This window comes from Podarcis liolepis (assembly GCF_965112155.1).
Source record: "Podarcis liolepis genome assembly, chromosome: 6".
Taxonomy (NCBI): Eukaryota; Metazoa; Chordata; class Lepidosauria; order Squamata; family Lacertidae; genus Podarcis; species Podarcis liolepis.
The window spans coordinates 63867194-63894746 of record NC_139559.1 but is presented as its reverse complement, the minus strand read 5'-3'; the positions used below and the strand labels follow the sequence as shown (position 1 = coordinate 63894746).

Genomic DNA, 27553 nt, shown 5'->3' with positions numbered 1-27553 from the left:
GCTGCTGAATGCTGAACATGGGCTGACACTTATGCAAGGATGAGTCACCTTCCCCATAGCAATATTCTGCCACCTACTTGGAAGACATGGCTGCAATCTGCTCTGCACTCCATCTTGCTGGAGTCAAAGCTTGTGGAAAGCAGCCATGCTTATTGACTGAAGCCTCTTAAGATGTGTGGCAAAGGTAAGAGGGGTTTCTTCAACTTGGCTGCTGGGGTTTTACTTCCTGTTCAATGCCATGTTTCCATGGATGCTCTTCTAATGAGAGACTTCCTTCGGGGTACATTCTTTACATACAAGGTACCATATTTTTCCGCTATAGGACGCACTTTTTCCCCTCCAAAAATGAAGGGGAAATCTGGGTGCGTCCTCTGGGGCAAATGCAGGCTTTTGCTGAAGCTTGGAGAGCGAGAGGGGTCAGTGCGCACCGACCCCTCTCGCTCTCCAGGCTTCAGGAAGACATCCACAGCCTAGGCAGCCCTGTGGGAGGTCCCGCAGGGCTGTCTAGGCTGCGGATAGCAGCCTGCTTCCCGGAGCGTCGGGCGTCCTGAAAGCAGAGTCCCCGGCGCTTCGGGAACACATCCGCAGCCTAGGCAGCCCTGCGGGAGGTCCCGCAGGGATGTCTAGGCTGCGGATAGCAGCCTGCCGCCCAGCGCGAGGGGCGCCCTGAAGCATAGCGCCCCCCGTGCCGGGCAAACATCCGCAGTGTGGGGAGCCTTGCAGGAGTTCCCCGCAGGGCTCCCCACGCTGCGGATAGCAGCCTGCCACCCAGCGGGAGGGGCGAGCTGAAGCAGAGCGCCCCCCGCGCCGGGCAGACATCCGCAGCATGTTGGAGCCCTGCAGGAGTTCCCCGCAAAGCTCCCCACGCTGTGGATAGCAGCCTGCCGCCCGGCGGGCGGGACGCCCTGATGCAGAGCGCCCCTCGCGCTGGGCAGACATGGGCCAGCCCCACAAGCTCGGGGGACAGCAGGGAGGCGCAGCGCCGCCATCCCGCTGTTCCTCGACCTGGTTCAGTTTCCCCGACCTGCTTTTGGGGGGGAAATAAAGGAAAAACATTTTTCCTTTATTTCCCCCCAAAAAAACTTGGTGCGTCCTATGGGACGGAGCGTCCTATGGGACGAAAAATACGGTACATTGCTTCTTTTCTTCTCTCTCTTATGCCCTGAGGATCTTCTACTGCAAGAGTTTTGTGTTAAGGCTTTGCATTGAGGCAACATGAAAACAAGTCACAGAATGACAGAAATCAAACCAAAATTCTCATTTGTAATCACAGGGACTACAAGGGCCGACCTTTCTCTTTTTGGTGGCCCCTTTTTTATAGAATAGGACTAATGAACTAACATAGCATTTATTTATTATTGTGCCTCCATTTCTGCTTTCATGCTCCTGCTGTGATTTCATCTCCCTCCTCCCCCAGTATAGTATATGTTGATCCAGTTGTGGTGTTGCTTCGCATAGGTAATTTTAATTTCTTTTCATCTGCTTTATGAAACATGACAGCAAATGGTCTTAGACTGAAAGGCATGATATAAATGTAACTAAGGAAGCAAATAAATGAATAAATGAAATGATGGACAAAGTGAGCAAAAATGAAACTCACAATATAGGCACCGAGGTTTTGCTAAAGCGATCCTTTACCCCCAGCTGTCCTGTCATGAAAAGCTGGACAAGGGATCTGTGCATGCCTAGCTCTCTTTTCTTGTTCTTTAGAGCACCTGGCAGACAGTTGCTAGGATGGAAGTAATTAGTATTAAATTATCGCCACTGCCATTTTCACCTGTTCCACTTACAAATCCCTGGAACTTCAGTCTTGTTCAATTAGGCTCTCACACTGCCATCTCCCACAAACACCTTTCTTTCTCTGGAATTGATCCCTAACCCAGAAATGATTTTATTAATTTAAACACGCGCACACACCCCTCTACAAATACAGATGCGGTGCCAATCCTTAACTAGAGGCGGAAGACACTATGCAGCTGAGGACCAAGCTACATATTAAGTGTCCCTTTGCTCATCTAGTGTGCAGATTTTCTATTTTATAAAAATACAAATCACATCAGCTGAGGGGTGAATGTCAGTTAATGGAATCATAAGAGATACAGAGAGGAGCAGCTAACTTTTTTCTCCTCCACTGCGGTCCTAGGAAAATTTATTTGCTGAAGCTGGTGCTTTTCTTAATTTGGAAGGAAATTACCCATTGGCACCAGTGGGGGATTCCCACTCCCCCCCCCCTGCAAATACTAGCTTAAAAAACTGAACCCACGGCCACTGGATGCAATGATGCCTTTAAGATAATCTATAGTTGAATCCAGCTCTTCTCCACCCACTTGCCATTAATCCCCTCCCAACCCTTGCTACTAAAGAAAATGGGTATTTTCTATGTGCATGTGTAGAAAGAGAGAATAACTTCTCAGTCCTATGCATATCACCTCAGAAGTATGTTTTATTGAGTTCTATGAGATAACATTCACAGGACTGAGGGCTTAGCCATACCTTTCCTCTGCACTTTCCAGGCATGACCTACACTTTAAAGCTCTGTATCTCAGCCCCCCCCCCTTTTTTGCTCCACGATACGCCACTCTTTAAAGCTGAATGGAACCAAATGGTAATTATTAAAAACCCAAATAGCTATTTGCTCCAATTCAGCTTTAAAGAGCGAGTTTTCGCAGGGGAAAGAGGGCGGGGGTTCAGACACAGAGCTTTAAAGTGCAAACCTGTGAATGGAAAGAGCAGGGCAAAAGGGACATGGGGTTGTTCTTCATGCACACTGAGGAATCTCTCGACAAATCACAGTATTTGGCCAAATGTGCCATAAGGCTGCGATGGCTAAAATGATGCTTTCAGCTCCCTGGAATGAAAGGATAAAACAACAAATTTCTATACCATATTTGGTTGGTCTGGTTGGTGCATCTTGTGTGTTCCAGGTAATCTCACTCACATCATCTCCTACAAGCTCTCAAAAAGTTAGGGAAATGGGTGCTGAATAAGCAGAAGGAGAGCAAGGGCATTAGAGTCTGACACTGTTGAAAGCCCATGTGCATACCCTTGAACCGCATATGAAGAAGATAGTATCTTTGGCTAGGTACAGCAGTTCTGCATTGGAAAGGCCAATAAGTAAAAGGAAGAAAAATCCTCTACTCTCAGTTCAATGGAAATGCATTGTGCTTTTAAGTGAACCATCTCACAAGAGGCAAATGATACTCCATGGCTGTACAGGGTGAGCATGTGTATCTGCTGCTCTAAAGCACCACAAGAGAGCCTGCGCTTACAGAATGTGACATGTCAAAGCAATCTGTGCGGCAAATTTATGCAAACATTCAACATGTGACCTTTATCTATAAAGCTCTGGCTTTAACCAGCATGTTCTCTCATGTATTATTTCAATGCAGAGCAGTAAAAATTCGAGATGTTTTGTTATTTTTGCCTCAAAATTCAATTCCTCTCTCCTTCCTTGAAAACGTCTTCTCTGGTGGTTCTAATGAATCGGATCATCTCTGGGCTTGAAAAACAAAGAAGCTGGGAGATCTTTAAGGCTATTTCAGGCTCCAGGAGGTAGGGCAAACCAAAGCTATGCTCATTACTCAAAACTAAACCCCACTGAAGTCAATGGAGCTTACTCTAAAGCAAGTGTATATAGAACTGAAAGTGTGATGCCACTTTGAACAGTCAAAGATGAGGTTGCGGTACATGAATTGCAGTGAAAAGCATCAGAATGCTTGTAAGCCCATGCATGCAACTAAGAGGAACACATGACCGGTCACATGCTGAATCAAAATGACACTGAATGCCTTTCCAAATCTGGTGGTAGGGTTTGGTTGTCTGCAGATGCAGAACATGCTGTAGGATTTGTGTAGGTGCTCAACAAAATCTATTGCAATTCCAGAGGAATCAGGCCAAGTGAGCTACACAGTCCCCGAGTCCTGTTTACAAATCCAGACTCCAGGTATCTTGGGCATAAGGGAGCTATGAGGCCGCCAGGCTCTGAGCAAAACTAGGTAAATGTTCCAACCAATTTTGACAACAAAAGTTATGGAGTTGTCCATTTTGATTCAATAATGCACGTATATTTGGATTGCAAATCTGAAAAGCCATTATTAGCTGCAGCCTTAGCTCCTATGGCTACCAGTGTCGATATCTGCTTCAGAACGCCTTTGATGTCCCCCCAATGGACATCAAAGTTCTTTTGTTCTGGTGGTTTCATGAGTGCTAAGAATTCACCACTGTCTACAAACCCAGCTTAAGAAACGCTCTTTGCAGGCTTTGCCTTGTTTCCTGAAGATTCACTGAGCCAGTTTTCAAACACACCAAGGCAAGCGAGGCAAGTCAGTTCTCTTGCCATGACCTGCCCAGGTCTCTGTGTATTTATTTAGGTTTTTAGTACTGTAAGGTAGATAAGGTCAATGAGCCTGACAGTTTGTTCAAGCTTTGTTTTTGTCTTTTCTACCACCCTAAATGTCATCTGCATCCCTCTCTCTCTCTCTCTCTCTCTCTCTCTCTCTCTCTCTCTGTGTGTGTGTGTGTGTTAAAGGCAAACAAACTGTATTGCAAACATTTATGTTCTAGGTCCTAGGAGTTTACTGTCAAGCACAGTAAAACTCTGTTTCATCATTCATTATTATTTTTCATACACATATTAAACACTCAAACATCCAAGCTTTCCCAGAACCTGGGTAAAAACTGTTTTTTGGGTCAAGCTGCTGTAGATGAAACAACAGCTTGACCCAGGTGGCACTTTTTGTTTCACAATATAGATCCATTTACTATCCATTTTCCTTTAACTTCATTCACCAAGCTTCCCCCCCCCCCCCGTATCTCCTTGCCCTACACAACTATGTATAAATTTTGATTTTTGCAGCACAGTTGACCTACAAAGATCAAAACAGCATGAGTCTGGAACATGAATTTGGCTTTATCTTTCTAGTTTCATTTCATTATGTTTTACCAATACTGTTTCTTATGTTCATTCCCTTTGTGAAGGGATTCAATGGGACACAGCCTTTGAGCTTTGTATGTAAGATCAATAGAGATCCACAGCAGCAGAGTCATACACAACCAAATTGCATGAAGGAAGATGGGTTCAATCCCTCCTCACTGGCACACCTCCCGCACTGACAAAATTCAATTGGGGGGGGGGGCGGACATAAAGGCAGGAGCCAATATTTAACTATTATCCCACTTCTGGTGCAGAGAGGTGAGGTAAACTCTTGGATAGGATTGCCCCATATACACATTTCTGCAAGCAATTTACCCTACTATAATCATGCAGTCTTCAATGTTGTTATCACCAATACATGCATTTTTATGCATGTGCCCTCTAAACTTTAGAGGTGTCTTTGTGGGGACTGCCACCAAAAAGGGGAGACTAAAAGCCCCCTTTATGCATAATCCTTGGGATATAACTGTTAAAGCATCAACATTTGGGCAGAATTCTGGTGCTGCATCAGGGAGCTTTGCACTGCATCTTGGGTACAATGCAGCTTGCAATGGTCACAGAGCAAAGACGCCTATAGAAGCAATAAGGCTAATTTTGCTACACTAAACCTTTAAGAGGTGCAAAAACAAACCAAGAATCTCCTATTCAGTTCTTTTCCTCATATCTTATCAGGATTTTTGCTTTGCATGTGAAGAGGCTGAGGAAAGAGATGGAGTAGATAGAGCAGGAGAAGCCAAGAGGTCTCACCACCTTTCGGCAGTGTTGAACTGTGTTGCGCTCTCCAGAGTATGAGCTGGCAACTGAAATAAGACCCAGTATTAACAACTGAAAGAGGAGCATCTTCTCTAACTAATCAACACATTCCTTTGTTTAAGAATGCCGTGAATAACTGCACATTGCTGTTACAAGCCCAGGAATAGACTTTGAATGCACTTAACAAATGTCTGATATACAAATTATTCAGTTAATTGCACCATTTAATTGATATAGTTGAGCAATCCTTGCAGCCTTAGCTAAATTGAACTCATTTTCTCTGGTGTATAATGAATGCATATCATATTGGAAAACAAGGAGAAGATTAATATGCCATTGGAGAGGAAGAAAAAGCTGTGGAATGTTTGGTCATGTCCATTATTGCTATATTTGCCAATGAACATTTCTGAATGTGAAGCAGGTACATTATATGAGGCGAGGACAGTTCTATTAAAGTGTGTTGTTCAAGGCATTCCAATAATTTCTGTGTAGGTTTTCCTTTCTACAGGGTGTTGCATTCTTCCTGAAATGAATGGCTTGGGTTTGCATGGCACGAGTAGGAAACAGTCCAATGCCCAAATCTAAAAACAAACCACTACAACCTGACCTTTTGTAGACCAGAAGACCCAGAAGAGCTGCGTGAAGCAGAGGGTGGGTGAAGAGAGCAAAGCTTGCTGCAGGCTGAAAGAAATGAACCAGCAAATAAAACCTCAGAGACCAATTGTGGAAGAAATAAGCTCGGAATGAAATGAATATAACAATTTGAAAGGCAGTGCTGCTGAGACCAGGTCAACTGATTTATATGAAATACAAACAAATTCAGACTTTCATAGGAAAAGACTCTGGTATTGACTGGGAGTTTCAAAGAAGTCTAAACAGATGCCTTACTTTACCATTCCTTTCGGAGCAGATTTTCAATTTATTTCCTTTTTGTTGTTGTTGTTTATTTGTTTACAACAGCTAAAGTATCTTAGAGAAGCTTGACTTGACCAGTGCCTACAGACTGGAAATACTGGGGCCATCTGAGGTTGCTGTGGTCATTTCAAATGTTTATACAAAGAGACTGGCCCACAGCTTGCTTATATTTATTTTTAATTTGGAATTAATCCTCATAAATTACATGGAAAACTTAATATGCTCATTGAATTTCTTAGATCTCAGAATACCACCATCTGGAAATGGATGATTTCAACTGACATTATCATCTGGCATGTTTGACAGAGAGAGTAGTTCTTGCATCTTGAAATAATTTTGGACTGAAATCGTATTCACACTTACTAGGTAGCAAGTCTCATCAAACACAGTGGGATTTCTAAGTAGATAAATATACATAGGATTGCACAGATTATTGCTGTTTGGGGCATCAAGGTCAATGTCAATGGTGGTTCAAGACAGGGCTAATAAGCGGAAATAATGATATAAAAAGGAAATGGTCAAAGCTGTAGCAATTCATGTCTTCATAATACTTCTTTACATAAAGAACATTTAATATGCTGCTTATTTCTTCCCACATATAACATTCACAATGCTGGCATAAACAGTGAATTGATCTGAGAAGCTGATCCAGTCTCTTAGAATGCATACTCAAGATCACTATGGCACCTTTTCTTGAAGATTTTATTCAGTTCATATTAGCAGGAGAGGTCACTGGAAACAGCAGCTACCTCTTCACAGAGAGATAGAGATTCCACCTGCAAGATGTTTGAAAAATCACCTGGGAATCTTTGCCAGTTCCAGTTACTTTCTCACTTGTCTACCTCAAATGCAGACCCATATTGGCCCACAACTACCTTCATGGCATGGTTGGTGACAGTCTGGCAAGGTATTACCCCCTCCTTCTGCATGACTTCCCCACCCACCCACCCATCACCACTTCCTTCAACATCTAACCACTTGGTTTCCAGTGAATCTGATACACTGTCAATTCTACCACTGCCCCTTTCTAACATCTGTTGAAATTAAAGCTAGAGAAAACCATGTCAGTTTCAAAAGGCATGGTTTATGTGCACCAGCACTGATTAAAAATATATATCTGCTTTGAAGGAAAGGAAAAGAGCACACTGCTGGCAAAATTGAGAAGTTCTCCCCTCCCACACACACACACCAGGAGATGTCAATAAGGAGAGGGAAGCATTTCATGTTTACCTTGCCTTTTTCTTAACAGAGAGCAGGGAGGTTCAGGAAATGGCTATGACAAAGAGTCCATCATCGAAATGGGTATGACTCAAGGAATGTTAATCTGGGCCTAGGTCACTGTGACCAATGAGCCACTTTCCTCCAGAAATGAGAGATAAAATATCTAGAGAAGCCATTCCCAATGGGTCACCCAAATGGTGGACTAAAAATGCACTTCAGGTAATGTCATTTGCTCACAGGTGACCCAAAACATGCAGGAAGGATAAAATACGATTCTAATTATTCCTTTCTGTATCACCATCAACAATTTTAGAAAGCTAATATAAGCACATTTAAACTTGCACAGCAGCATGAGAGTGAGGCTCGAAAGCACTGTAAATGGTACATGTAAAATTGATCATCACACATCTTCCATGATTGCTCTCAATAAGAGATGAATATTGCCAACTGAGGCAGAATCCTGCAGTCTACCTCCTAGCGGAGCCTGGTTACCGGAGGCTTGTTACCCACAAAAGCTTCTGCACTATTTTCCTATTGTCTTTCGAGAACAATTTGAGGTGCTGTTTTTGACCTATAAAGTATATAATGTGGCTCTTCAGCTTTTAACAATTCTTTTTCAAACAGAGCCTATTGAAGACTTCACCCCAGGGAACACTATTAATCAATCAGTAAGGCTAGATTACATAAAGAGCTTTCTTTTTTTAAAAAAAATGGGAGGGGGAGACAGTCCCTGACTAATACTGGTGTTTATTTCAAAATCACTGTGCTCCAATCCAGAGAGGGGCATAGGGAAAAGAGCACAATGGGACTTTTTTCTTTTCTTTTTCCCCTGAAGTCAATCTTCCTTTCTGCACCTATCCTACACTGCAAAATGCTTTTTAGAAAACTGAGAAATGCTTAAATCAGGTTGTGAAACTTGCCATATAGAAAAATGTTACTTTCTGGGGCAGGTCCACCAACTCAACGATGAATAGGTGCACCTTTTTCCCTTTTACATGCACTCAGGCAGTTCTCTACCCTTTCTCCCATTTCATAGAACCATTTACCTGAACAACCACATGATGAGATGCTCGTCTATAATTTTTGCCTACATGGTAAAGGAAACCTTAGAATTTCCTGGCAACCCTCGATTTCTGGTCAGTTCTAAGTGGTATAACAGGATTCTCCACACCACCATGAGGGCAGATGTACAGATGACCAGTATTCCATAGATTAAACTGTCCAGCATTGTAATTTATCACTTAGTGAATTGTCCACTGTACTGAAGCTTAAAAAAATGTATTGTGCTTCCCTTTTCCCCAGAGCAATTAGATGCCTGTGGAGAGCTGTAAATTATCGACTTCTCTTTTTTACACCCATTGTAATTATCCAATATATTTTGTGATTCTACAACATAGGAAGACGGCTTGTACCAAATTAAACCATAGGTTTATCTAATTCAGTATTGCCTATAATGTCTATCAACCACACGCCATGGTTTCAAACAGGAGTCTTTCCCAGCCTCACATGGAGAAGCCAAAGATTGAACTTGGGACTTTTTATATGTAGAACATGTGATCTACCGCCGAGCTACAGAGCTACGTTTTCCTTTCTAGATGAAAACATTGCAGTATTGGCAACATCATGTTGTTCTAGCCAACTGTTTCTCACTAAAGGGATACCCTGTGGATCAGGAAGTCATTGTGTTCCTAGCATGCTCAGACCTACTGTGGAAACTTTGAGCTGTAATACTTGGATTAGCACCAGTCCATGACTTAAATGCATGCTATTATAGCTGGGCAACCAACTGCAAAGGAAGGCCTGGTTTCTACAGAACTATTTCATCTCCAGGTTAAATGATTGCAACGAATGGTATGTTAGATTTCAGCTAGACTGCTAACTGGGGCTGTGAAATGGAAACATATGGTGTTCCTCCATGGCTTCCAATATTTTTCCTGGTACAACTCAAAGTGCTACTCCTGAAAAACCATGCATATGGCTTGGTTTCAGAGCGCCTGAAGGATTGCCTGCTTCTACAGCCAACCAAAACCATCTAAACAAACCTATTCCGAACACAGAAACCAACATAACAAAGAGAAGCGAAAGTTGTGAGGAAACAAAGTAATCACAAGTTCGGGTTTCTAGAATAGCTCCACAATTCCAAAAAAAAGTCAAGCAGCAACTGTGCTAGAAGCATTCAGGGGTGCATCCACAGGTTTCCTTTTTCTGGTGGAAGGAATGGGACCTTTGGATGCAACTCTACAATGATGCTGCAAAAATTCTATTAAAAAAAACAACTCTGAAGACTGTATATGACAAAAAATGAAGCATTTCCCCCATACAACGATCTCAAGACTCAGGCAGTAATTGTAATCAACAAAGGCAAGCCAGCTGTTGTCCAATATCACTGAAAACAGATTGTAAAATATTAGCATCATTGTGGTTACAAGGTGGTTGGATTCCCTTCCAACTCTACAATTCTATGATTCTGTTATTCCATAATATCTGGACATCCACATATAGATCAGGACAAATTTCTTCCAGCTAGGAAACAAAGACTGTAATCCTGTACCCACTTATCTGGAAGTAAGCCACACAGAACTAAGTAAGATGTTAACCATTAGGACTTACCTCTGAGCAGACATGAATAAGACTGCATGGTGAGTTACAATTTTAGGAGAGTAATAGATATTGGGGGCGGACAGTTTTGCATGTACACTGAATCGCAAGGAGATTTGGGGCAAGTAAGAAGTGACACGATAGATGTGTTGTGGGAGAGGGGGATTATTGATTTGGTTCTTATTTTTATTATGTATTTTGTGTTTTTATATTGTATTTTTATGTTGTGAACCACCCTGACATCGAAGGATGAAGGGAAGTATAAAAATGAAAATAAATAAATATTTTTTTTAAATTATGCGCAGCATGGGGAAAAAGAGGCTAGAGCTAAGGTTTTTCTTTGTGTTTCTCGTTTTCATACTGGTTGCCCATTCAAAAGTGCAGTGTCTCACACAAGAGGTTGCACAAACACAGGGACTTCCTAGATTTCTCCACTAAATCCAAAGCAGCTTTTCAATGGGTCGAAAAGCACATTTGGATACAACCCAATGTTTTGTTTTGTTTTTTTTTGTCAGCTGCTTTTTTTTGTAAGTTGTACATGTGGGTTTCCTTTTAGAAAAAAAATGTGGGTTGTAGCTTTTTTTACCATTAGCCCTCCATGCTGCGTGAGGAAAACTGAAGGGAGTTTAAAAAGCATTTGTGATGTGGCACAGCAGACTGCCATTCAAAGGGGAAATCCCACTGGGCATGCACATGCCTGAAGGAGCTCTTTGTATCCCAGCCACTGCCTGGATGAAGAAACGTCCAAAGACATGTTCAGAACATTTCTCTCGGCGCCCAAAGCCATTTCACAGGTTAGAGCCCTAGTTAACACTGGTGTAGGAATCCACATATCCAACCTTAATCAACGAGTCGAGTGACTGCAACAATTAAATAATGCATGCACAGCTTTCCCCATCCTGGTTGCCTTTGGACATTGCTGTACTGTCTATTCACGATCTGTAGTTTCTGGAAACAATTGGAGTCGTTTCCAGCTAGATGAAAAGGTCTCTCTGCCTTAGGTGTCTGTTTTGTGTTGTTTTTAAACCCATATTCCATTGTTTTTTATACAGTTCTTAACATTATTTCATCTTTTTTTCAGAATATGTTTGTAAATCATCTTGGGCATATATGTGGAAGGAGATTAACAACAACAACCACCATAATAATACTATCATCCCTAATGGCTAGCACTGGCGGGCAGGCGGGGGCTGAAATTCAGCAACATCCAGACGGCACCAGGTTGGGGAAGGCTGACCCAGGGCCTTGGTTGGAGGATAAATAAATTAGATATTCTGCTACAGTGTGTACAGTGTCTCCAAGATGCTTTTTCTTATGGAAGGGCATCATAAATTAAACAGCTTGGCACAGGGGGGAAATTCCAGACCAAGCAAACACTCCAGAGCGTGCCTAATTTTTCTCTTGAACAAAAACGTATAGCAAACAATTGATAGAAAAGAGGAGTTGCAAGAGATAACACTGCGCTAGAAAATTGTTTCTTTGAACATTACAAGCGTGTATCTTTGACAAATTGTTCCTCCCTCGGCCCATGCGCCCAAACAGGGGCAGTGCTGATTATGTTATTTCCAAGGCTTTTGTTTAGCCAAACCTATTTTCTAAACAAGCTTCTGCAGAAGATGCTGCCTGTGTTTTGAAATGCTTCCTGGTATATTGTTTTCCTTGCAAAGATGCAGAGTCCTTGATATGACGCTTTTTTCAAATGCATGTGAATGCAGAAGTTATCAACAAAGAACTTTAATGAAAAGGAAAAGGAAAGCTCTACCTGAGCGTGAGCCAAGTCCCATTCTCCACTGTCTCTTTGTAACCTTATAGCGTAGTCATGCAGTTGTTTGCCAGGTTCCCCCCATTCTACACAATACCTCTATTCATTACTCCCCAGTACGCCTCTTCATTATGAAATACTCTCAGCCCTACAGGGGCCACAGGCAGCTAGGGAAGTCTAATTCTTCAAGATTACTTGTCCATAACTTTGAATATTTAATTATACACAAAATAAGCAAGGAAAGTGTTAATATCCTGCCTAATTTTCTACTCTAAGAATGTAGGATTTCAAGGCAGAGGAAGCCCAGATTTTATTTGGGGGGGGGGGGTTGTCTTCATGATAGCTAGTTTTTACTACTGTACAGCGCATGGATAAACAAGATGGAATTCTTCCAATAGTGTTTTCCTTGAAGCTTTAGCCTCATGCAGAAGGCTTCATAATTTCAGATTTGAGCTTCCCATGCTGTTGCTGTAGTAGTGGATTCCAACCCACGGTTTCACAATTGCCTGGGTCAACAATGCCATGCTGTTTCTTGTATCTTTTTCCCCCTACTGCTGTGCACCATTGGTGCCTGTCAGCCACCATTTTGAGAATTCTACTGTGTCTGGTGCATGCAAAGAGTAGGTTCCAAAATGGCCAGCTACCAAATTTAAGCCAATGGCAAGCAAAGGCACACCACAGCAGAAGAAATTAGTTTAGAGGGCAGTAGTTGCAGTAAAGAGACAGGAAGGAAGGGACAGTGTGAAAGCAGCATTCTTTTCTTTGTTTGTCCGAATGCTGAACAACAATCACAGGTATCAGGCAGCCAAATAAAAATACTAAAATAAGTTGTTACCCAACTTATTTCTGCTCCTGTCCACCTTTGTTTTCACTGTCTAGCCTACTAGGTCTCTAGCTTAGTTAAAAATAATGTGTTTTAGCTTGGTTCTCTATCTGCCCACAAACACTGGTTGGTGTGTTGTTTTTTTCAGAAGCCACAGTTCATTAAAGAAAAGTGGAAAACACTCGCTGGCCTTGGATCAGTAGAAGCTACGAATCCCCAAAAGTCAACCCTACAAAAGAACTGACAGTTCATTACAGGGCTGTATGTCATCAATGAAACTGCAGGGAAGATCATTCATCTTGTGCCACCATAGCAACTGTGAATGTGTGTGTGAGAGAGAAAGAGAAAGTGGGGTAGAGAGGAGAGGCAAGGGTATGCTTAATGTCTGTTAACTTGGTTTCCATGACAAAGACACAACTTGTATAGGAAACCCATACTATGCCCATTCTTATCAATGGCCTAAAGCAGCAAATATTGTACAACAGTCAGGTTATCTGCACTGTATCATAGCAAAAAGCAGGCACAGTCATTTTACAAACATTCAGAAAGCTTAAAGGGGGGGTATAGACATTTGCACATGCCCCTATGCTAACTTAGTGCAAAGATGCTTCCATGAAGCCTAAAGACACAACAAAAATCACAGATGGGAGAAGAACGCATAAGAGCAAACACCACCTTCTTTCCTTTTCCTGCTTCATAAATCATCCTGTTTATGTAATGTGGCCAATAAAGCAAGACACAGTTAAGAAAACATTCTTTCTTTTTTTATTCCTATGAAATGGCAAAATGATTGATGTTATGTATGGAAGAGTGTATAAGGAAGACACAGCGTTGGGGGATGATTTACTGATGCCCACTGAAACGTGGGGTTTGGGCACTGTAAAATGTCAGGCATTCAAAGATATAAATGATTGAAATAATGGGGAAATGCCCTTAAAAAGAAAGGACTTGTATGTAGTAGGCGAGGTGGGGGGTGGGAAGGGCATAGCAACAGTGTGTCTCCAGTACAATCCCACACTGGGGGAAAATAGCAGTGATTTAGCTCCAGATGTCTAAAGACAGAACAGAGCTCTTCACCTTCAACAGGCAAACGCTTATCTCCCTGCCTTGGCATTTGTAGGACAATGTATTAGGGCAATGCTAGAATAATAATTACTGAGTGACTGTAAGCAAGTCGTTTTTATAAGTGTTGTGGTTCTGTTGTCTCTCCTGCCTCTACCTTTCCCTTCACAAGATAAAAGAGCTGGATATGTACTGTATGGTGAATATGTGCAGCATAAAAATGACTTAATTGAATTTGGATTTATGGATTCCCCGCCATGCACAAGTTTACTGAAAGGTATCTCATGCATTATGTCAGAAATCATTGGGGCTGTGATTATGTCAACTGTGCCAGCAGTTTCTACAGGGAGCTTCTGTAGGTCTGAGCGTCAAAACATAAATGTCATTGGTTCTGCTTTGATAAAGTAGAGGCAGGTTGGAGAAAAAAGGAAAAAAACACAACCTCTTCACATGTTTTCTGGGAAGATTATACATTTGACCCATTTGAAAGCCCATATAGGTCATTTGGGCAAACGCAATCCTTTGCAATCAATGGCGCCACCGGGAACCTAGACTTGACAACTGCCCTGAGATCTACGGATGAAGGACAATATAAACATTTAATAAATATGTTATGTACTGAAGTTCTCACCCTGGGCCAGCAGGGGGATACTGTAGATAGTTCAGGTCCACATATGCAAATAAGGGATCGAAAGTGACGTTCAGTGATTGGATAGTTACAGAAAATGGTTACTGTTGCGTTCTAGTGGAGCTCTATATAAGCAGGCTGGCTGAACCCTTCAGTTCAGTTCAGTTCTATCCTGGCCTGTGAATAAACATGAGCTGTTTGAATAATCGCTGTGTCGTCTGATATGTTCACCCACAACTTAACAAAATAAATCCATAATAAAATTAAAATTGAACTGATGAGACACCTAGGTCACGTAGGTAGTGTCTAGGAGGTCCCTGTCTTTTTCACTTGAAAAAGGAAGAGCAGACACTTAAGCAGTGGAGATGTACCTGGGGCCTAAAGCCTCTTACCTTGATTCAGAAGGGGTCTCAGCTGCCGCAGTTGCTGCTTCGCTGGGAGAAAAGTTGTGTGGTACCCTCTTCTGTTCTGGTTCGCTATCCTCCTCCTCTGCAAAGAAACAGTGGACAATGAAACATTGCGGTGTATTAGCTTGTACATTACTCAGAAGTAAGCCCCACTTTATGTCCATGGGAATTGCTCCCTGTTAAGTGTTTCTTCCTGCAGAGGCCTAGGGCAATTGGCTCCAGAATCTGTGGCAAAAATGATGAGCCTAGCATCAGTTTTCAGCCAGAAATTATGGGGTGAGTAGTCCCTGGTAGAAGAAAAAAAGTTACTCTGTTGGGATGCTGGAAATACTCACTGTAGCCTCCTCCACTGGGTAAGTTCTTGGGTTTGGCTGAAGGGGAAGAGGGTTTTTTGCAGAACCCAGTTGAGCAAAGTAAAATAAATCATTCATAAAGACAGGATTTTGAAACCTGCAGCTCCAAACTTAAATGATAACAACACAGTACAGTAGCCTGTAATGTAAACATTAAAATGTTGTTTGCTTACATAACACTGCAGACTTGATTCAAGCAGAAAATGGCAGTCAAGTAAGTCAGGCAAAATAGACTTCTAGATTACAAAACACACATTTGAATATGGTGCCTGTGCTCAATAGAGCACAGACTACACCCTTTCTCCACAGCTGAAAGATGTAAAAGAGAATGAGCTCTGGACAGGAAGGAAGTAGTAAGTTTTCCCCCTATTGTTCTCTTCCTGCCCTGTGCAAACAGAGGATGTGACCTCACAGAGTGCCCTCTAGGAATTTGCAGGGAACTCTCATGTCTCTTAACCCTTTGTCCAGCTAGCAAACATGAAATCTTTATTTTGACTGGAGCATCATTGTACCAAATTAAATTCAAAGAAAACACACACACACACACATATTATCCCAAGCCTTTTCTTCAAGACATAGTTGCTTATTTGTTTTCTTTTGTAAGTGGTTTTCCCTCCCTGGAGACAAGGGGCTGCTAGTGATTTTTATGATTGGCTAAGAAGAGGAGATGGACAGAAGCAACTAGGAAGCCTCTTTGTCACTGAGAATGTACTGTATTAATGTGATTGCGGGTGGCAGTAGGAAGATTGAACCTTGGGCTTTGGAGGCTGTTTATGACACGTAACGTGGATGGTGAAAAGTTGCTGTTTTTGTTCCCTGTGACATCATTTTGAGACTCATTGCTTGAGGCGCTCTGCTGTGCTCAGTGCTGAAAGGTTACCAAGCAGGGAGAGACATGGAGGAAAACAGAGTTGTTGCCTAGAGGCACCTGTGGAGCCATCAAATGATGGAAAGCAACTGAGATCTCAGGAATGCCTGCTCAGGAAAAGTGCTTCTGGTGATGGCAGTGACACTTTCAGACTAAGAACCTGTAAATAAATCAGGACATATGGATAGCAGTGGACTACTGGGTTATTATTATTTTCCTGCACTTCTGATTGTTTTCTGAACTTCTGAATATGCACTGCATGTAAAATTACTATTTGCTATTTGCTATAATAAGTGGGACGCAGGTGGCACTGCGGTCTAAGCCACTGAACCTAGGGCTTGCCGATCGGAAGGTCAGTGGTTCGAATCCCCGCAACGGGGTGAACTCCTGTTGCTCGTGTCGAAATGTCCAGAACCACAACAGGTCGGTCCCTGCTCCTGCCCACCTAGCAGTTCAAAAGCACATCAAAGTGCAAGTAGATAAATAGGTAAATGGCGGGAAGGTAAATGGCATTTCCATGCACTGCTCTGGTTCGCCAGAAGCGGCTTATTCATGCTGGCCACATGACCCAGAAGCTGTACACCGGCTCCTTCAGCCAATAAAGTGAGATGAGCACCGCAACCCCAGAGTCGTTCGCGACTGGACTTAACAGTCAAGGGTATCTTTACCTTTAATATATAATAAAAGCTAACCTCCTGATCCAGTCTGTTTTTAGTAGGCCATTGCCTTGCATCTTGCAACATTGGTATTATTTATATGATATATGTCCTCCGTATTGAATACCCATCTTGGCTGTGAACAAATTGTCTTTATACAAAAATGCTTCAACTGTGATTTTTACTTGAGGACAACAAATGTACTTGTATGTGTTTAATATAGGCCACCGGCTCCTTGTAGCAGCATAAGAAAAAGGTAAGGCAGGGGAAATAGCAAGTTGAAATATATATATATTTCATTCAAGTTCTTTCCTTAAAAACCACCAGATCAAGTTCTTGCTAGCCGCACCAGTGACAGCCTTGAAGGATATATATATGGCTCTGAATGTTTAATGCTCTTGAATTACAGCAGAAAGGAGCTAGTTTCTGAGCAGGACCAGCAGGGAAATAGAAGTCTGCATTTTTTAAAATGCAGACGCAAGTATTTCCTGGAATGTAGTTATGCTTTTTTCATTGCACGGATCTCCATGTAATGGGGACAGCTAGGTGAAAAGTTTTAAAATTGTTGTCACATGATTAGTGCCTATCTATTTTCCCATATCCCTGAGCCTGGCCTTGGCTGGGGAGGGCAGGGTATAAATAAAAATTATTATTATTATTATTATTATTATTATTATTATTATTATTATTGTTACCCATCTCTCAGTCTTCATTTGTTGACTTTTTCTTTCTTCCTCTTCACCAACTGTTTAAAGTTTTAAACTATGTTTTGCATTGTTACCACATATGCTATGTTTGCAGCTTTGAAGAAAAGCAAACTTTTTTTAAAAAGACCTGCTAAATAAATAAATAAAATATATTACAAGTCTGTGGGCAGTGTTTGTCATTCCTAATTTTATGTAACATTCTGTGCAGCACCTAATTTTGGGATTCTGTTGTCACGTTATCTAAAAACACAAGAAGAGTCCTTCTGGACCCATACCAAAGGTCTATCTAGTCTCTATTCTCACATTCTCTTCCCACAGTAGCCAACCAGATGCCCATTGGATTGGAAGCTGACAAGCAGGACACGAGCACAATAGCACTCTGCTTCCTGTCATCTTCATCAAGTGGTGTTCTGGGGTGGAGGTAAAGCACTGCTATCATTGTAGCTAGTAGCTTTTTATAGCATTATCCTCCATGAATGTGTCTCATCCCAAAGCCATCTATGTTGGTGGCCATCGCTACATCTTTCTTCCAGCAATTCTAAGTGCAAGCTGAAAACTGTTTTTGCACCTAGCATGTCCTAATTAAATCTGTATAATGCCTAGTGAGTGTGATATTAAAATGGGCTTTTCTATCATGCCTAGCATTTATTACTTACACACACACACACACACACACACACACACACCAAAAATCCCCCCACATTTCAGACCTTTCAACATCCAACAAGAAGAGGAATGCAGGAGAAATGAGAAGCTTATTCGCTACATCATGATGTGTTAGTTTGTGCCTAACAAACTGTTTATCCAACCGATAATCAAGATGTTATTGTGTGGTTCCATTTGCAGCTGTTTTTTCATTAAGAGGGTGTGGCCTACCAGGTAAAGGAAGGTGATGGCATGAAATGCAATGAAAAGCCATGTCAAGTCTCCAGGTTTAAATTTCTTTCAGGATTCTAGGGGCAACAGATATTGCGCAGCTTTTAGAATCTCTTTATCTGCTGATCTATTTGGTTAGTATAGCTATTGATTTTATTGCATTTTGTGATTATTGTTTGTGAGCCACCTTGAACTTTGAGAAGGAGAAGCAGGGTATAAATATGTTAAAATCATCCATCCATCCATCAAAATAATGGCTAGAGCAGCTTGTGCTGCTGGTACACTGTAACGAGAGAGTGCTTGACCTGACTTTTCTTTGGTTTATTTTGAAGGAACAAGGCATACGTCTGGTTTGCATTGCATTGTGGCATCCATGACCTCCATAACCCGCACTCCTCTTTGTGACATAGAATACAAGACCAGACTTCCTGACTCCAGGGACTGCAAGGAGGCAAATGCTGATAAGTCATCAATGACATTGGGGAAAACTCCCCGTCAGGGCCAGCCCACCCATGAGACGGGGGGATGCAGCTGCCTCGGGCACTGAAACACCAAGAAGCAGCATTCCCCACAGGCCCCCACCACCAACAGAGAAGCAGTGGTGGCTTCCAGCAAGATCTTGTGAGAGTCTGTGAGAGTTCGCAAGAGCTCATCAGAACCTGCCATCATTGCTGCTTCACAGGCGCCATCACACAAGGCAGGTAAGGGGTCATGGCAGCAGGGTGACAGCAGTGGGGTGGGGCAGAACCTTCTTGTTTCACCTCAGGTGGAAAAATAGGACACAATCTCCTTCTCCCAGTCCTCTCAGAGAACAAATTTTCTCCAAACATACATTAGGGTCAGCCCAGGCATGATTTATGACATCTTAAAATTAGAAAGAGAAAGCTTGTTTACTCTGAATTCAGGAATTTACGCTAGGCATCTCATGTAAACAAAATGACAATCATTAAGCACTTTTGAGAGAAAAGTTACCAACTTTTGTTTCACAAGAAACTTCTATTTTCCCCCTCTTATGACATCACTCCGCCTCCTATTTTATATATACACCTATGATACCCAAAAACTCATTTCAGGCTGCCATTCTGAGTGGCCTAATCAGCATAGCATGACTTCAACAATGCTCAACATCCTCTACACTGCCCTCAAGGACCAACTGTAGTGCTCCATTGGATATCAGAAAAGGAACTAGTAAGATTTTGTTGCCTATTTATCAGAGAGACCCTAATTCTCTCAAGTACAGAGGTATTCATCCCAGCTTTGGGTCCTGACCATCTTTCATTCTCTCTATTGTTGGATTGCCCTAGTTGCAAAATGGTAACTTTGCTTCTATCTCGATCTTCCGAGTCCATAAGTAACTCACCTACTTTTGTACTTACTACAGAATAAGGTCATCATTCCTTCAGCTCAGGAGTATGAATGTATTAATTAAGTGTACCTGTGGTTTTTATATGTAAACGTATTTTGCCCACATCCATTACCATGAAATTAATTTATGTAGGCTTTCTTTCTTGTAATAAAAAATAAGTCTTGTGTCATTACATATTTAGGGGGATAAGTATGGCTTAAGCATACATTAGAACAGTACTTGATTGTTTCTCCATGCAAAAGATCTCTCCTCTCTCAAGCGATGTTTTTTTCTGGGTTCTTACATGGAGTGAAGTTTCCCACATATACGTGTAACAATGCTTCCTGAGGCATATGGCTGTTCACTCTGCTGGAACAGATGGACTTTTAGTCTGATAAAGCAAAGCAATTCTTATGTCCTTAAAGATGGAAAACCATATAGACAATTCCATCTGCAAATGCATGAAGAAGAGTTGCTGTTGCAGCTGCCACATGCTCTTCAGTTTCCACAGAATATTTCTCAACTTAGCTTGAAACCTCTAGGTCTTTTCCATGTGCAGTATCTGGAAATCTTTCAGCTCTGTCACTATGATATCTTTGGGGATCTAAAAAAAAATGACAATTACTCCTCCTTCAAACCGCCTTCCATTCATATTGTTCACTGTGCTGTGCGTTGCAAATAGAACATTTCCCATTAAGATGGCATCTCAACATTTCTATATATGCAGAGAGCATGTTGTGAAAAGCTTTTAATGATAGCTAATGAACCAGGCTGAGAGAGGCAATGCAAACAGTAAACAATGTTATTATGGCAATTTATAAATATCTTTCATTATTAAAAACAGCTGCTCAGTCATGGTGTTCTAAAATGAATTGAAGGATAAATCTGGAAGTGATTTTCAACCAACCAGGTGTCAACTCTGTGCCTACTTACTTGTTTCTCTGATAATATTCTAGAATGTGATTAATGGGCTCTTCTTTGTGCAGCATAAGAGAGACTTATATAGTACCGTCACTGGTAAGCCAGTTGAGGGTCTCGAAAAGCAGAGCAGAGTACTACTCCACTGACAACGATATGTCAGTGGGACAATGCTGGCTTGGACAGAAATGCCCTGGACCACTTACAGAAAGTTCTATGGGTATAGCTGTTCCACTGGTGATGTTTCACCACAAGGGTATTTGTGTATTTTAATCTTGTATTTTAATCTTGTTTTTAAGTTGTATTCATTCAACTTGTTTTTATTATTGCTTGTTAGCCGCCCTGAGACCGGCCTTGGCTGGGGAGGGTAGGGTATAAGTAGAAATTATTATTATTATTATTAGGGTAGATGCAGAGCATACTGGGTGTCAGGAGCCCAGACTGCCGTCTTGATATCAAAGCACGCAAGTCGTAATTAGCTTGAAGCTTTATTGCAAAAGAAACAATCAGCCTCAGATGCTCTGTTGGAGCTTCCATACCCTACAAATCAGTTGACCCTTCTGAGGAATTCTTCCTGCTTCTGCAGAATATCCTGAACCTATGACCCTTACCTTTCTGGTTTTGTTTCCTATCTAATACCTTTCCCATACGTCTACTCCTGGGCTCATTGCCTCCTCTTCCAGTGGGGAAATGTCCCCCCCCTCCTACTTTCTGAGTCTGCCTGTGCTTCTTGAGCAAGTTGGCTTCTCTCCTCCTGCCCTCTGCATTCCTTTCATTGTCAGGGGGCGGGGGAGTAAACAGCCGACTGCTCCCAGGTGCCTGAGAGAAATGTGAACTTTACTGCTGCTGGCTGCTTCTTAACTCATTCTGTGCCTCTCTACTTGGGGCAGATGTGTTCATGACACTGGGTATGTGCCAAGGGTGGGGCAAAGATCTTAGCCCTGTCATTTCCCTGGTGTGATCCTGAAACTGGAAAATTCCCTCCCATTGCAGTAAACAAAATTGCCCCCTCCCATCCTGCCCATAGCAAAATTTGTATATCTCCCCTCATCCCACACCAATGTAAGGTAGGACTGGTCTGGTAATGTCCAAAATGCCAGGACTGTTGACACTGAGAATGTTGACATGCCTAATGAGTGACCAAATTTATGGAGAAAATGTGTGAGTGATTGTGGACAGTTGTCTAATGGTGATTGTCAACGATGACAGTTGTAATTCCTTATTACAACTCACCATTACATTGTATTGGCCAGAATAAAGAGGCACAAGGGCAGAAGGTAAGGCTGTGGGGCGAGTCAGGTCTCTGCAGGTCTCCCATGAAGGGGGATAGTCTTTCTGCCTCTCTAGATTTTCCCCCCTTGTACATATTAATGCCGGCCATACTTAATGCCATGGACAGGGTAATCACTCCAATGCACTGATAAGTCACAAACTAATACGCTTGTAGAGACGAAAACTAATACGCTTGTAGATCGAAAATCTAATGCACCGACAGCTTTCTTTGCTGGAGGTTCAGTGCACTTCTTAGGCAGGTAAACCAGAAGTTGTTCCTCAGATCATATTTTAATCTGAGCCAGAGAATAAATTCCACAAGTCTCCTGCTTATCTGGATGGAAGACAGTCAGGGTGTATGAATGTGTAGAAACTGAACAAAGGTAAATTTTGCCTTAATTCCTCCACCCACCTTTCCTCGGGTTGTGCCCATCACTGGCATTTGACCCTTGGAAAGTTGCCTAGAAGGAAATGCTACCCTCGAGCCAAAATAGATTCCCTCCCCCCGCTCTGGAGTGTTGGCAGTTCTTCCAGTTTTGCATCATCCACAAATATGATAAATAGGGTGCCAACTCCATCCAGTTGGACCTTCTTGGGATCTCTTTGAAGATACCTCACAGCACTGACTGATCCCTTTGGAGCCCCACTTGTTATTCTTTTCTAGCTTGTTATTTATTGTCCTCTATGGCCATGGTCTTGACCTGTGTCTTCATCAGGTTTAAATGCAGCTATGAGGAAGAACGGGATGCGGGTGGCGCTGTAGGTTAAACTACAGAGCCTAGGACTTGCCGATCAGAAGGTCGTGGTTCGAATCCCTGTGACGGGGTGAGCTCCCGTTGCTCGGTCCCTGCTTCTGCCAACCTAGCAGTTTGAAAGCACGTCAAAGTGCAAGTAGATAAATAGGTACCGCTCTGGCGGGAAGGTAAATGGTGTTTCCGTGCGCTGCTCTGGTTCGCCAGAAGCGGCTTAGTCACATGACCCAGAAGCTGTACACCGGCTCCCTCAGCCAATAAAGCGAGATGAGCACCACAACCCCAGAGTTGGTCACGACTGGACCAAATGGTCAGGGGTCCCTTTACCTTTACCTATGAGGAAGAACAGAACAGGAGTGATTATTGTGCTACATCAGTAACATCTGAATGGCAAACAGCATACTTTCTTCCTTCAATTTTCCATATAGTATCTGCATCGGAAGTCCAGAACTAACCAGCCTAAAAGATCAGCCTGCATATTTGGATTTTATGGCTGCCGAATTGGGTTATAAACTTTTATTTTAGAAAAGGATATAAGAAAGATTTCTTGTTTTCATTATAGCCGAAACATTACTACTGTTATATCTAAATGCAGACATATCTAAACAAAACAAAACAGCATCTTCCAGTGATGAGTCTTTTTTATATATGCTTTTCCAAGCTAGCATTGAAGAATATGCAGGTGCTTTCAGAAAGAAAAAGCAGCATAAAACCCCAAACAGAAGATTTCAGATATTGTTAAAGCAGATTCACATTTTATTGCCGCAGATGTGCAGGCAGCTGTATAGAAATCCATCAATAGTTGATGCTTTTGAAGCACTGACAATCAGTCTGCGGGGAAAATAAACTAAAAAGGGCTAATCCTGGATTAAAAAGTATGCAGATTACTCTCATTTTAATGATGAATAAAGCTGAATGAAAACCAAAAAACAACAACCCAAAACCCTATGTTAAGTAGCATAGAATGTAAAATTTGTTTGGAAGCAGTTTAATCAAGCAGACTATGCATGTCTAAAGATGACCTTGGGCCCAAATACTAGAAGAGGCCATGTGTCATACTAGATCCCAGGACAGCTTTCATAGCCATGATGATGAAAAATACATTTCTAGTAACCTCCAGTGTTTTGGCCATTTGTTGTGGTCTAGACCCCTGACACAGTTCCTTTCAGCCACTAGCCTTCCCACCTGAAGAATGCTATGTATCCCTCTAATGCTTTCGGCCTGAGGGCCACATTACAATGGGTGGGGCCAGAGGGGAAAGGAGGTGGAACTGGGAATGTGACTCTTACCTCTGTGCAGTAGCCTACATTTCAGCCACACGAAAACAATAGAGTTCTACACACACACACACACACACACACCACCCCATTCTACATTCAGGTAAGCAAGAGACATTATGGCAGTTCAAGGACACCTTAGAGCCAAGTAAAAGCACTCAAGGAAGTTGCAGAGCAGGGTGGGTGAGATTGTGACCTCGGGAGAGGGGATGTGGTGTAGGGATTGGGGCATGTCCTGGGGACAGTCCCTAGATCTGGACAGAGAGGCATGTGGGGCTGCATTTGCCTGCTCAGAAGCAGCACCTCAAGAGCTTCCTATAGTCGACAGAAGGGCTTGGTCCTAATGTGAAACGGAGCACGTAGTTTTGTGAACCTCAGAGGTGATCTCACAATCTATATTTATGGTGGGAATGCCAGTCTGCAGGCACCATACAGTGGAAGAGCAACAGTGGGTAGCACAAAAAGCTTGCAGTATGGAAGCACCCTATGCAGTGGCGTAGCGTGGGGGGTGCAGGGGGGGCCGCCCGCACCGGGCGCAACATCGGGGGGGGCGCTCGCACTCGCAGCTCTCTGCCCCCTGCTGAAATCCACGGGTTAGGGGGCGCAAATTACTTGCCTTGCCCTGGGTGCTGACAACCCACGCCATGCCACTGACCCTATGTCATTAGAAGGGCCATCAGATCAATTGTTTTAAAATACATCACACTATAAATTCCCATGAAGAAGCTTTTTGTGATATTTTAGCTTAGGTTTATCCTTTCCCTGTATTGAATTTCAGCATATGAACAGGAAATTAACTGGCCTAGAATTTGCTTATGCCCCTGACCTCATCCATCCATCCATCCATCCATCCAAGGAAGAACATATCTGGTTACATTCAGTGCTTTTTTCTGGGGGGACGCAGGGATATGCATATCCCTAAACATTTTGTGAATCTAAGTTTGGCCTCATTGAGGGGCAGTATTTCAATAGGAGTAGGAAAATGAGAGTACATTTTTTAGAGGCGGGAAAAAGGACTGGATACATTTATTCTCCCAGTTGGCTACTTGGTACTTGGTGTGATGCATTATGAAAGATTATGCATTTTTGTGGTAGTTCAAGATTTCTTCTGCTTCATGCCCAAACGTACTTCGTTCTTTGTGCCCAAAATGCGCTGCTCAAGTCATTGTTTATCCTGCTGTAGCCTAACTGTAGCCTAACTGCACCCAAGTCATGGCAAAAGGGGGGGTGAAACCCTGGTTCCAATCCCTCGTCCATTGAGGTCAATGGTAATATTTCCTTGGGTTTACAAGGAGCTAAATTAGACAGAGACCATAATACTGATCTAATGGACTGCTTTTGATCTTTTGCATTCAGTTTCTTAACAGCAGATTTCCTGTGCCTTATTGCAATCTACCTTTAAAACCTGACAGATGTCCTCCAGATTTTCTGAACCACAGCCCATTTCAGTGTGGTCATCATTGCATACAGTGCAGTAGCATCCCAATGCTTCCTTATTATAACCTCTCTCTCCCCCTCGCCTTCCTTCCTTCCTTCCTTTTGCATACACTTTGCTTATTCACTGGCAACCCAGCTGTCACTATTGGCAAAAATATGGCTGGGTTGCTGTTCTTTCCCTAGTCACTTTGAATTCCTGTTGCTTTTAAATTGTGGGTGGACTTTTTGTTGTTCCTGGTATTTAAAATACTTCTTATTTTAATGTGGCTGGCACTTGGAAACTGCCCTGACCCATTAGGGACAGTGGGTGATTAAAAAAAAAAGAATCACAAACATTAATTGACGAATGCACCACTGCAGTTATCTCGGCCGGCAGCATTAAGTATGCTGACCAATACTACACAGAACCTTTCTCTGAATTCTTTACTGGAACAGGAGAAGATGGAAACAAGCTGAGTCCTCTTCCTGGACTGCAGAGGAAAATATATTAAATTCCATTTCACACAGCTACATGCATTCATCTTACCACAACATTACACCTTGGATTAGAACAGTAACTGAGCCATCACATAGACAAAAGCATAGGTGAATCACTTTAAAAATATTTATGCTGTATGAATTTTAACACATACACAGTGCCGGATTTACGTATAAGCTAAACAAGCTATAGCTTAGGGCCCCACTCTCTTGGGGGCCCCCCAAAAAAAATAAAAGGGGAAAAAACTGGATGCACATTTCCAAAATATAAGATAAAAAACAAATAAAACCTACATACAGCAACAGTGTTTTGTGTTGTGTAGGCTCCTATGATGTAAGTAATGGGCCCCACCTGCTAGCCTGCTCCCTAAAATATCACTGGTTTGCTCATTTCTATATACGTATAGGGTGCCTATATTCTGCATGTGCGAATGGCTTTAGATACCTATTGGGTCCATAAATTACCATATAGCATATATTCAACACAAAAACAGCGACAATTTGTTGTTGACAAAGGACAGCTGGACATATAAAGGGCCCCCTTACCTTCAGGAGCTTAGGGTCTCATCAAACCTAAATCCGGCCATGCACATACATAGCAATCAATGAAATTGTCTGAAACAGTTTCTCATATAACGATTTCTTTAATCCCTATTTGATTCCTTAAAACTTCCTTCTGGGTTTGCTTTCAACATGGAGTCCTTCCCCATTAATGAGGGACTAGAACTTAACTAGATGTGATGTTTATGACGCAATTAATAGCAACCACAGTGTGTACTTTTAAATAACAGGCACGGGGGGGGGGGCATTTCTTATGAAGATCATAGCACAAGAGTAGGAGATGCAACCTCGGTCATCATAATGGTGCTGGTGGTCATGAGAGACAGTGAAAGACAGGAAGTATGCAGCTCTGCCATGACGTTTGCTACTTGCCTGGTCATCGGTGCCAGGTACAATTCCCACGGACCTTCTCAGCAAATAACCTTTACACCAGCTCTATGCAGCAGGACAGATGTTCTTGCCTTTGAAAATAAAAACATACTGCACTGTATAATGCAGACTAGAATAACATTTAGGATTTACGGTACATGTTACCTGTGGGCGGGCATGCAGCCGAGATAAGGCACTATCCAATTGATTTCCCGTAGATGTCACATGGAGAAGAGAAGAGCTGGCTACAGACCTCGGAATCACCAGTGAATAGACTAATGCAGACACTCACTGCTTGAGACATGCCTAAGTCCTAAGGACTTGCCAGACATTATGTTGAGACAGCTCTCTGCTGGCATCCTGTCTACACAGCTTTATGTGTTATGTGTATAATTTATTACAGATCCCATCATCTTTAATTTAAGATACATGCCATAGCTTTGCCATGGATTTCAACAGACTTGTGTCTGCTTATGCTAGCTGTGCATTTGAGCCAACAGTTAATTGGTTTCAGCTTCAATATTATATTAGAAAGTAGCATATAGGCCGCACGTCCCTGCATTTAATAAAACAGTGCCCTCCC

The 27553-nt window shown here is 42.4% G+C and overlaps 2 long non-coding RNA genes across 12 annotated transcripts in view; one reads left to right on the top strand and one right to left on the bottom strand.

The window, feature by feature from the left end:
• LOC310710105 overlaps window positions 1–15805 on the bottom strand; it is a 105975-nt gene extending 90170 nt beyond the window's left edge. For 4 of the 11 annotated variants that reach the window (XR_014527798.1, XR_014527799.1, XR_014527800.1 and 1 more), the window contains exons 1-2: window positions 15629–15800; window positions 15088–15184 (exon numbers count right to left, since the gene is read on the bottom strand). This is a non-coding gene — a long non-coding RNA (uncharacterized lncRNA). Of the gene's footprint in view, window positions 1–15087; window positions 15185–15628 lie in introns of all 11 variants that reach the window. The other 7 variants (XR_014527793.1, XR_014527794.1, XR_014527795.1 and 4 more) reach the window with 4 other exon arrangements.
• Window positions 78–11637, top strand: LOC310710123. The gene is made up of 2 exons (XR_014527824.1): window positions 78–184; window positions 11502–11637. It is a non-coding gene; the product is annotated as an uncharacterized lncRNA (long non-coding RNA).
• Window positions 15806–27553: the final 11748 nt, after the last annotated feature.